The following is a 12,811-nucleotide window of genomic DNA, read 5'->3' on the forward strand; positions in this document are numbered from 1 at the left end:
AAACTCAAGCAATTGAATCAAGCATGGTAAATGGAAGACATGGCGATAGGATATCACTGCTATTTCCTCTCCCATCTCAAACTGTGAGAGACAGATGGTACACGTCTATCCGGCTTCTCCTTCTCCAACAGTGCGTCTTCTAATTGTGGGAAGGCCATTAGAAGAAAGGAAGTTGCTCATGGCAATTTTGAGTGTGACGGTGAATCCGGTGAGTTCATATACGCTTGCATTTGGTCCACTTCCTGCTGTTCCTGGGAATGGTCCTCCTGATGGTGCCCTTCCTGATGGTGCCCTTTCTGAGGTTGGTCTTGTTGATGGCCTGAGATGTACTGATCTCAGCCACGTCCCATTGATGTTCTGTATTGGACCCGGTCCAATCAACTGTAATTAAATCCCTCCAGCTCATTGCAGCTGCTGATGTAGTTCACAGTAAAAGTAGGTGTACAAAAGTAAAAAAAAAAAAATCACATACAGCACAGATCTATTTGTATGTGCTGATCCGGTCACTGGTCAATTGTGGGAAGTATTCACTAGGTACAGACTAGTTAGCTCCTCCAGAGGCTTTGCTCATGCGTCAGTTGCAGCTTCAACTGAGTATATGCCAGTGATACTGCCGTGCGCTGGGGTTTTATACTATGGATAATTCAAATGTGGCATGCGGGCGGCAGTTGGTGATGGCTGTGTATCAGCTCTCTTCCCTGTACCCCATACCATCATCTTCCCACCGATATTACACAGTGACACGTGGGAAATCAGTAGCCAATTATATGTTAGTGCTGAGGACATTTACTGCAACCATCTCAGTTCTGCTGCTGAACTCAGTGATCTAAACTGTCATTGCTGCTGCCATCAATTGGTGATCTCTGTGGTGACAGTTGCCAAACATTCTAACATTACATGGAATATTTTGTGCACAATAATATATACATAATACAGGGCAAGTATTGCATACTCCCAAATGTCTTTAAAGTGGGTTCTTAGTAATGAATGTTGTATAAATTAAGTCTGATGCCACAGGAATAACCACAATGCAATTGAAATACATTTCTGCGCTCTTGCATTGTGGTATGCAGGTTCTATGACAACAGAGATCTATCTGTCTCTCTAGTGTGTGTGTGTGGGGGGGGGGGGGGGGGGTGTGTGTGTGTGTGTGTGTGTGTGTGTGTATGTGTGTATATACAGATATATAGATATTTTTATATATATATATATATATATATATATATATATCTGACACGCAGCGGGAGATGCCTGGCACGAATAAGCTGACAGGTCCCATGCAACTCCATTAGCATCAGGCCTATTTTTTTGCTGACTTATTTTTATCACTGTGAGGATAAGACGCACAAGCAGACTCTGCTGAGTAAAATGACATGCAGCATGCCTATGTTCTGTGTGTGACCGCACCTGTATCTGCATATGCTGATGGTACCGCATGTGACCGATGCTGCACCTTCATGTGCAGCACTGGATCACAGATGCATGCAGGAGGTGTCTACTTATACCAGATACCTCCTGCTGCATTACCATATCTACTTTGTCCTTTGTGAAAAATGATCAGCATTGCAGCTGAGCTGATCTATGTAGTGTGTGTGGCTGCAAAGGATTGATGTTGCTGCATACTACATAGATCTGCTCAATTGCAATTCTGATTTTTTTTTATAAAGTAGCTTCATATATTTAGAAATATCATAGTTTTTAGACAAGATTAAATAGCTCAATGCGTGGATTGTTTGACTGTAATGCAACAGGTTATTTGTTTGAATCCTAGGTATGGCAGTATATTGAAATGTGTTATTTAATAAAAGGTATTGTAACTCAATAACAACGAGCTCTCAAGTTAAGTGCATGAATGTGGTTTAGAGAGGATTCGTTTCCAAATCCATTTTGTTGCAGTGTTCTATAAATGTGTGAAAAATATATATATTGTGTGTGTGTGTGTGTTTGGTATGGAGGCCGGCACTCCACTACTGCCCACAAATATACTTGCCCAGGTGCCCTCCACTACAGCAATGTAGATTCATAATGTACACAATGTCGGTGGCACTAACAGGACTCCATTTATACAAGTGTGTCACATCAAGTTAAACGTTTCAGTTTCATTTACTTTTTTCTTTTTCATGACCCTGTTCACTGGTGAGCTCACCATTGCCCTGCCGCCCCACCAAAGCTGTAATTGAAAAGATGGCGAGATGAGAGTTTTACCCTGATAAGCAGTGATATGAAATCTCTTCTATCGTCACTTTTGTTTCATAGAGCCCTAAGTGTCTGAATGTGTTGATTCTTTGTTTGTATCAGCACTCAACGCGCATTCTGCTGCTGCTTGCCTGGTCCTGCAATTGTGATAAGAAGTTGTGGGTTGGTGTCGCGTGACCAGTGGTCTCCTGACTGCTACATCCCGAAGGTGTACATGCTTTGATGCATCTTGCCAGAACCTTAAGAATGATGCTGTCCTTGACCCCTCCGATATACTGTATCCATGAATCTTGCGGTAAGCTTCTATAACATTATGGATGCATCAGTTATCTATTCTATAATATTTGCTGCAGCTGATCAATAAAAACTGCTCTCCTGGTACCCTTATATCATGTATCCTTCAGCCAAAATGTTATTGCTATATAAACATTGCTGATGATATCCAGAGATCTATGGGGGTGATTCAGATCTGATCGCTGGGCTGCTAATTTTGCTGTCCTGTGTTCAGCTAGTCGCCACCTCCAGGGGGAGTGTAAATTTGCTGTGCAAGTGTGTGATCCTATGTGTACGCTGAGCTGTTAAAATCCACATTGTGCAGTCTCTGTGCAGCCCAGGACTTACTCCTACAGTGTGATCACATCAGGCTGATCGGGGCCGGAGCTGACCTCAGACACCCTCCCTGAAAACGCTTGGGAACGCCTGTCTTTTTCTGGACACTCCCAGTAAACGGTCAGATACCACCCACAAATAGCCTCTTCCTGTCAATCACCTTGCGAACACCCGTGTGATCGGATTTTTCGTACCATCCTGTCGCTGGCCGGCGATGCCCTTTGTTGATTTCTGATGTGCTTGCACATTATCAGTACCTGATCGCCCGCTGTACGAAAACGCACAACAGCAATCAGATCTAAATCACCCCCGAGCTCTTTGCTTCTTTTTTTATGAAATGGTACACCTTCAGTTATCTTGCAGTCTTCCTGTTATAAAAAAAATATTCTCAAGTGTTTATTATTATTATTATTATTATTATTATTAGTCATTATTTTTATTAACACATATCCAAAGAGGATCAACTTATCATCTTGGTTGTTTTTCAAACATCTTATCATTAAAGGTGTGTACACACGGTGAGATGCATCCTTTCACCACAAGGAAAGTTAGTAGAAATCGCAAGGTGTTAGGCAGCTTGCGATACCGATTCGATCCCGATGCGCGGTCCCGCGGGGTCGGTATCGCAAGCCTAGATAGACTGTGCAGGCAAGTCAATCTTGACTATCTAGTGTACTATCTAGCACAAAGTATAGTCAAAATTGGTTCTGGGGGAGTTCAAGGGAAATCGCATAGTCAAAATCAGGCAAATCAAGAATCTCACCGTGTATACACATACCTTTACAGTGGGTTCAGGTGCTTCTTTATTAGCATAGTAAGTGGATTCCCATTTTCATGATGTAGAAACGTAAGTACAGAAAATGAGGTGATCTGAAGTTCATTGTTCTCTAGTTCACTTCAGAGTGCTTCCTTGTGGGGAGGATGGTGTTGTAGGATAGGATTATTTTTTTAATGAGGGCAAGATATGAGTATATCAAGCAGGATATAGTCAGGATCCCGGCAGTCACAATGGTAACTACAGACTCCATGGATTGGACAAATGTCCTTTTCAATGGTCATCAAAAACAGTTGTTTTCTCAAATTAGTGTTAGTGAGTGCATTACTTTCTACTGAGGACATAATTGTCAGAAGCTATAATCCTCCTCTTGAAATTTTTTTTTAATGCTTTCTCCTAGTAATAAAAAATAAGTACTTTCTTTAAATAAACATCCTCTGCCTAATGGTTGGATTGTGACTGATATCTGGCTATCAATTTATCTTAGAATTAACAGGCTACCTGCTAAGAATAAAAATAAATCACAGTGAAAGCTGCTCTAAAATAGTATACATTACTATACAGGTTGAGTATCCCATATCCAAATATTCCGAAATACGGAATATTCCGAAATACGGACTTTTTTGAGCGAGAGTGAGATTGTGAAACCTTTGTTTTTTGATGGCTCAATGTACACAAACTTTGTTTAATACACAAAATTATTAAAAATATTGTATTAAATGACCTTCAGGCTGTGTGTATAAGGTGTATATGAAACATAAATGAATTGTGTGAATGTACACACACTTTGTTTAATGCACAAAGTTATTAAAAATATTGGCTAAAATTACCTTCAGGCTGTGTGTGTATAAGGTGTATATGTAACATAAATGCATTCTGTGCTTAGATTTAGGCCCCATCACCATGATATCTCATTATGGTATGCAATTATTCCAAAATACAAGCATTTTGGATAAGGGAGACTCAACCTGTATTACTATATATTGAAACCCATTGGGCCGGATATAATGATGTCTAGGTTGACCGGACGTTTTTTAAAACGGCAATCATGTACAAGTGAAAGCCATGCCTTGTAAATGATTGCTGCTTTAAATCAAATCAAAGTTTGGCTGGGAACCCACACCTCCGGCCAACTTGGACTTCATTACATCCGGCCCCTGATCTTTTGCAGCCAGGCTGAACTACACAGGCAATACTCATATGAAGGTCAGCATATAAAGTTCCTTAATATAACTACATAGTAAAATACTTACATCTTCAAGACTGTAAGAGTGACTTATAAGGCATATACCATGTGGCTACTATGTCTTACAGCTCTCTAAGTTGGTGGTTGATCTTGGCATTCTACTCGTCTTAAGAGAAGTTAGAAGCTGAGACCTCCACATAAATATCTGGGAAGGTACACCCTTGGTTTTTGTAGACCATGTTTGGTTAGGACTGAAGCCCCCAATATGGGAATCCCACTCCAGCCAGATCCTCTGGTACTGAAAAGTCATATGGAATCTCCTGACGCAGTGAGTCCTCATAATATGAGGGATGTAGACCATTTTAACAGTCTTCAAAGCAGATATAATAACAGGCTTGTGGATATACTCATATGCATTTGGGAACTGGTACTGGTCACGTAGGTAACTTAGTAACTAATATGCCAAGGTATTGCTTCAAATGATAATCTGAATGGTGTTTTATGAAGCATTGAAACTGAGATTTAGGGGTCTATTTACTAAGCCTTGGATGGAGATAAAGTCGCTGGAGATAAAGTACCAGCCAATCGGCTCCTAACTGCCATGTCACAGGCTGTGTTTGAAAAATGACAGTTAGTAGCCGATTGGCTGGTACTTTATCTCTAGTGAGATAGGTTCTAAAAGACTAACTGACTTTGAGAACAGGTCACACCAGAATAACTTCAGGCTGCAAAGTTCTCCTGAGTCTGGAAGCATCTGCCACAGCCCTGCTCAGAAACCTGCTGAAACAACTTTAAGAATATCATCCAATAATTATCAGAATATATAGGTTGCCCCAAACACTTAAAAAAAATAGTTAACTTCTACCATCTTAAAGGTAGATTCCTTGAGGCAGAGGATACCAAACTTTCCTGAATCACCCCGCCTCACCGATAGCAGCACATCCATACTTCACTGACAGCAGCACATCCCCGTCTCAATGACAGCAGCACATCCCTGCCTCACTGACAGTGGCACATCCCCGCCTCACTGACAGCAGCACATCCCCGCCTCACTGACGGCAGCACATCCCCGTCTCATTGACGGCAGCACATCCCCGTCTCAATGACAGCAGCACATCCCTGCCTCACTGACAGCAGCACATCCCTGCCTCACTGACAGCAGCGCATCACTGCCCAGCACATCCCCGTTTCACTGACAGCAGCACATCCCCACCTCATCACCGCCTCACTGACAGCAGCACCTACCTGCCTTATCCCCACCTCACTGACTGCAGGACATCCCCACCTCACTGATAGCAGCACATCCCCGCCTCACTGATAACATCACTGACAGCGGCACATCCCTGCCTCACTGTCAGTAGCACATCCTCCCCTCACTGACAGCGTCACATCCCCGCCACACTGACAACAGCGCATCACTGCCTCACTGACAGCAGCACATCCCTGCCTCACTGACGGTGGCACATCCCTGCCTCACTGAGCGCAGCATATCCAGGCCTCAATGACAGACATACACATTCCCCAAAATGAATCTCATTTACACAGCTTTGCAGTAAGAGCATAAAAGGAAATGAGTAACATAAAAATAAAATACAATGAAACAATTTAAATAAATATCTATGTGTGTAGTGGGCATGTGTGCAGTATTATTTATGTGTACAACGGACATGTGTACAGTAGGCATGAGTGTAGTGGGCAGATGTGCAGTAGTGGGCATGTGTGCAGCATGTATGTGTACAGGGGGCATGTGTGCAGCATGTATGTGTACAGGGGGCATGTGTGCAGTATGTATGTGTGCAGTGGGCATGTGTGCAGTATGTATGTGGCAGTGGGCATATGTGCAGTATGTATGTGTGCAGTGGGCATGTGTGCAGTATGTATGTGGCAGTGGGCATATGTGCAGTATGTATGTGTGCAGTATATATGTGCGCAGTGGGTATGTGTGCAGTATGTATGCAGAGGCATCACCGGGTGCGCACTCTATATTATTACACCCCCCGCTCAGCCTGCCGGACCGAAAAAGGGCATGTCCTAATTTAAAAGGGGCGTGGCCTCACAGATCTTTTCTCCTTCACTTCTGGGGCATGTCCAGCTTCCCCACACCCCCCTCACCCGCCTTCTGACGCCAATGTATGTATGTGTGCAGTATGTATGTGTGCAGTGGGCATGTTTACAGTGTAAATGCTGATTTACTTACAGGACTAAAAGCAATACTTTAAAATACACACAATACTCTTAAAAATCGAGCCGCTGTGGCCGCTGTATGCAATCCTTAACCTACGTACTTATTACTCAGTTCAAAGTTCCGTACTGTGTACGCACTTTGCGTACAAATGCCGCGACGGACGTACAAAGTACACGCAGAGCATACACACACAACGACACGCCGTGAGCACTATGCAGCTTCACGTATGTCTGAAATACACTTACAAATCTAGCAGGGAAAGAGACATGACACCAATTGTATTTGAAAAACTATGTTGGGGTCCAACCCACCAACGGTTATTTTACTTAGCAGGGGGTTACAATAATAACACACAGAGGCGTATCTACCCATTGGCCAGGATGGCACTCGCCAGGGGCGCCAGCCAAGCAGAGGGCGCCGCCCGGCATTGCCACCCTTGGCCAATGGGTTGAATACCTTTAGCCAGGGGTCTTCAACCCGTGGCCCGCTGAGCTGATCTCCGTGGCCCTCCACCCGGCCGCCTAGCACAGGTTTAAATTGTTACTTCTTTTTTTTTTTGTAAAGATCCTCCGGAGCGCTCTGGAGTGCACTGGAACTCAGCGCCGTGTTGCGTGACTTCCTGCGCTGTGGCAGCTGCACTGGCTGCTGGGAAGTAGGGGGAGTAGCTGCCAGTACAGCTGCTGCAGCACAGAGAGTCACGTGACGCGGCGCTGAGCTCCGGGTAGTGTGTTCCTCTCAGGCTGAGCCTGATCGTGTGTGGCGAGAGGCTCCTCTGATTTCTGCGGTGAGGTACTATGTTTATATATGCCAGTAGAAGTCACCTTGTCCTACATGAGTGCGGGACCCAGCGTGGGGGGCGGGCGCATGTGCTGTCTATAGGGGGAGGGGGGGATTATAAATCTGCCTGTGCTGTCTGTATATAAGTGTGTGTTTGTGTGATGGGGGGAATAATCATGGTGTCTGTGCTGCATGTGTGTGTTTGTTATTCATGATGCCTGTGCTGACTATACATGTGGGGGGTGGGGGATTAATTATAGTGCCTGTGCTGTCTGTATATGTTTGAGTGGGTGTGTGTGGGAATTTATCATGGTACCTGTGCTGTCTATCAATGTGGGGGAGGGGGATTAATCATGATGCCTGTGCTGCCTGTCTATGTTGGGGGGGGGGTGCGCATGGCGCCTGTGCTGTCTGTATATGTGTGTGTGTGTGTATCAATCATAATGCCTGTGCTGTCTGTACATGTGGGGGGGGGGGGGGGGGGATTAATTATGGTGTCTGCTGTCTTTATATGTTTGTGTGCGGGGGGGGGGGGGGGGATTTATCGTGGTGCCTGTGCTGTCTCTCAATGTGGGGGAGGGGGATTGATTCTGACACCTGTGCTGTCTATGTTGGGGGGGCGGGGGGTGGACATGGTGCCTGTGCTGTCTATGTGGGGGATGGGTGATTATGGTGCCTGCAGTGGCGGATTTAGGGGGGGGGGGGGTACCACGGCACGTGCCCCACCTGTCATTTTTTGTTGATTTTTGTATTTATTTTTGTATTTTCTTTGGTGCGCACGCCGCGGCGCACCCACCCGACATGAGGCTGCTGCTGCTGGTCCTGAAGGATGATCGTTCATGCTCTGCTCCACTCCAGTGTGTTCCTCCTCCTGATTGGCAAAATGCGTTTAGTGGCCCTCGGATTTAACTTAATTTTTGTAATGTGGCCCACACTGTCTTAAAGGTTGAAGACCCCTGCCTTAAGTCATAGTGTCTGGCAATACCTGGTGTGCCGAGCTGCCTGTGCATTGCCTGGGATGGAGGGTGGAGGCTCGCTCAGCAGGCAGGAGCTGGCACCGGTGTCCTGCACCACAATGCAGTACAGGGAAGAAACTAAAATTAAACAAAAATTCACAGCAACCCTTGCTGTCGGGAGCTGCAGTTTATTTTCATTTTCATCTTGTAGTATGGTGCAGTGCTGGACACCTGAATTAGGTAGTGCGCTGCACTGCACTGCACTATTTTTCACTGCACTACTATTAGATTATACCACCTGGCCTAGGTGGCATTGTCTCCTCGGCCAGGCCATGCACTGCTGATGTCTCCACAGTGTGATAAGGATTACTGTGTAGGCATGATGTGTAAAGAGAACTGCTACTGTGTGGGCATGATGTGTATAAAGGGTACTACTGTGTAGCGTAATTTGATTAGGGGGTACTAGTGTATAGTCATGCTCCTTTCCCACATGATCATGACCCTTTTTTGCACATGCACCTTCCCTATTTCAAATATGGGGGGCGCCAGTTCCTTACTTTGCCAGGGGCGCCTGGACCCCAAGATACACCCCTGATAACACAATACAATAAAAGATAAAGGCTACAGTCAATGGTACATACGTTTGTTCGCCTGCGCTTCCTGGTCCGGTCCTCAATCATCAAGGTATATGATCTTCAGAGATTGTGTGTGACTGGGCCTGCAGCTGGCTTTTTATACATTTGGTCAAAACACAATACAATAGACACTGTATGCTCTTCTTCCATTGGTTCGGGGGTGGGACATATCCTGTACACCGGGGATCATTGGTCAGCTCAAGCGGTGGGCGATGGCTAAGACTTGAGATGTGATTTCTGTTGTTTGCATTTGAGTTCCCGCCCCATGACCAGTTAAACCCCTCACATTAATCATACATAAATCTGGTATTATTAATAACTTATTGTTGCAATATGTGACAATATTCTTATACCCACCAGATTACTGTTTATGTGACTCTGAGCAATATGATCCCACACATGATATGATTTTCCATTTCCATCCTCAAGATATATATATATATATATATATATATACACACACATATTCCTGTTATTACAATTTGTTAGGAAACATATACATATATATATATATATATATATATACACACACACACACACACATTTCCAAGAGTTCAGACCATGAATGTTATTACCTTAGATATCTAAATGTCTGGTATGTAATTTGTCAGCTATTGTTAATTGAGTTTTCTCCAGTTAAACTAGGTTCCTGGATATTGTCTTTTTGTTTGTCCTGTCTTCAGATAAGACAATGACAATCCAATATTTATTGTCTTCGATTGATACTGGACAACTCTAGAACAATGGGGGTAACCAAAGGTATTTGCCTTCTTCATAGGATTTCAAAGCTTTGCGTAAACAAGGCAGTCTGGAACATTGTGCTAGAGTTTCTAGGAGGATAATTTATGTGTGAACTGTAACTAGCTACTAGAAGGATAAATCAGTGTGTGATTTATGCATTATATGGGTAAAATATTGAATATGGCTTTTGATGGCTTTTCCGTGCGATTACAAATACTACCGTAATTACTCATACCTCGCGCTAATACACAGGACCGCAGGAGCGGTCATACGCAACTTGCGAATATGTGCACGCACGGCAGAAAAAGTACGCGCACGGAGGCCATCTGAGTGTAGTTTGTACGTGATATGTGTACTGCAATATTTTCGACTTCGACAACAGTATGTATGTGTGCAGTGGGCATGTGTGCAGTATGTATGTGTTCCGTATGCATGTGTGCAGTATGTATGTGTGCAGTGGGCATGTGTGCAGTATGTATGTGTGCAGCTTGTGTACAGTGGGCATTTGTGCAACATGTCTGTGTGAAATATATGTATATAGAGCTTCAGCATGTTATGGAAGTGAGGGGTTAGTAATGCACCAGAGAGCATACACGTTGCCGTATGGGGTCAGCGCACAGACTCGGTACTACGGAACTAACACAGTCACACCAAAGTTCCTGTCAGCCAAGTACCAGCATGGGTCAGGTATTTACAGCCTCCTAACACATTATTATATTGTCACAGCCTCCGCACATTGCTGTCACTGCTGCAACTCACCAGTGTCAGTGAGAGTGGCAAGCTCCGCTCCAGTCTCATGCTGACACCTCCACAGGGCTCCCAGTCCTGTCGACATTCATTTGAATAGTCCAGCCCACCTAATGATAGGCATAACACCTCACCTACCTTAGCTCCTGCAGCTGTGTGCCTGCTTGTTCTTGTAGAGGAGACACTGACAGAGCTGGAGGCGGATCCGGGAGGGACGGGGGGGGGGGGGGACCATCCCTTAAGCAGTCAGTTAATGCTGCCTGATTGCTGCTGCCAGCAGGGGGGGGGGGAGAGTGACAGGCAGCCAGCTGAGCGGACAATGGGACTGGTTAACCAGGATCCCGGCAGGGCCAATCCGCACCTGCATTGACCTAACCATGGGAGAATGCATGGTCTGGGTCCCTTGATAAATATATATATATATATATATATATATATATAATATTGCTAGAGCATGTATGCTAACGTACCAGATTAATAAGAGTAATGCACTGTAGAAAAAAAGCATTATAGTCCTGTGCAAAACACGGTAACATATATATATATATATATATATATATATATATATATATATCCATCCAAAATTTGCCCCGGCACTCCTCCTGGTAACTTGCTGAGGTGCACTTCCTTGTGGACATGCTGGTCCACCCACATGCAATAAGAAAAAACAGGTGGCACTCACAGTCTTGTAAACGATGTTGAACAGACTCCACGCCGTGAAGTGTTTATTGAAAACAACAGGTGACGTTTCGGGGACACATCCCCTTCCTCAGACAACCAAACAGTGCATGTACAGTGATTATATAGCATCATAAATCCCACTTACCCCCACAATCATGACTCTCAGCTGCGTGGACCACGGAGTGCCCCGGCGTCTCATGTCCCGGCCGGAAGTGACGCAATCAGGTCAGCCGGTTCCTATGGTAACGCGCTGGGAGCCCTGAAATGAATAACACATATAAGTGACACAATCAAATCTGCTATATGGACTCACAAATCCAAATCACGCTCAACTGAGCTAGAGTGAGCCTAATAAACATGATTTCTGTGCAAAACTGCAATATAACATCTAATAAAAACGTTAAAAACATTCTATGTGTTCTGCCACCCTGGAACAAGCTAAATCATCATGGTAGTGATAATTAAACCTTCTAATATCTCAAAAAATCCTGTTTTATATATCAATATTATTAAAATCTTTTTATATAAATTTTTAACATGTAGATACCTATTTTTAATTATTTTTAATTATTTTTGATTTGAGAGGCGGGCAAACCCGAGGGTCAGTGAATAATATAAATACTATCCTTAGCCTGGTGTGACCCCACGGCTGAACCCTAGCCTATGTGGTCTAACAGGGTTGAAGAAGCAAACCATTACCTGTATGGTCCATGAACCTCAGGCTGGTGATAATGGACAGTAATAGTACTAAAGACTGGTTAGTGAAAACTGAAAAATAAAAAATAAAAAATAATTTATATAACAGGAGACTGGTTCATAAAAAGTTAATGAGCTCCAGGGACTCATTTAACCCCCTAGGGGCCAAGCAATCCAGGTGAAAAATCCACTTGGATTCGAGTTGGAGTAACTTTCTCCCCCTATCTCCCCCCCGTGCAGATGCTGGCACATGATCAATAGTTCGATATCTCAAACTGGCCAGACCGTGTTTATATATGGCAAAATGTCTTGCCACCGGCTGCTCACTGGCCCCCGTAACCAGGGCTGCACGGATGGCGGACCTGTGTTGTGTTAACCGTGTTTTCAATTGACATTCGGTTTTGCCTACGTAGTAGAGCCCACATGGGCAAACTATCACATAGATTACAAACCGAGATGTGCAGGTTAATGGCCACTTAATTTTTAGCCGTTGGCCCGTGTGTGGATGGGGGAATGTCTCACCTACGATGAAAAAGGAGCAGGTCGTGCATCCTAGGCATTTAAAGCAACCATTTTTCTTGCTCAGAAAATGCCTGGATGCACCCTTGGCGTCAAAACCAGTAATGT

At 44.3% G+C, this 12,811-nt stretch overlaps 1 protein-coding gene and 1 long non-coding RNA gene across 10 annotated transcripts in view; one reads left to right on the forward strand and one right to left on the reverse strand.

Moving 5' to 3' along the window:
• Positions 1-12,811, forward strand: part of ARVCF (ARVCF delta catenin family member) — a 1,509,311-nt gene that overhangs the window by 934,092 nt on the left and 562,408 nt on the right. The gene's annotated exons all lie outside the window — the stretch shown is intronic.
• Positions 1-12,811, reverse strand: part of LOC135070123 (uncharacterized) — a 182,686-nt gene that overhangs the window by 139,711 nt on the left and 30,164 nt on the right. Inside the window, exon 2 of the long non-coding RNA XR_010256302.1 lies at positions 11,634-11,747. This is a non-coding gene — a long non-coding RNA (uncharacterized LOC135070123). The remainder of the gene's footprint in view (positions 1-11,633; positions 11,748-12,811) is intronic.

The sequence above is a fragment of the Pseudophryne corroboree genome, chromosome 1 (assembly GCF_028390025.1).
Source record: "Pseudophryne corroboree isolate aPseCor3 chromosome 1, aPseCor3.hap2, whole genome shotgun sequence".
Lineage (NCBI taxonomy): Eukaryota > Metazoa > Chordata > Amphibia > Anura > Myobatrachidae > Pseudophryne > Pseudophryne corroboree.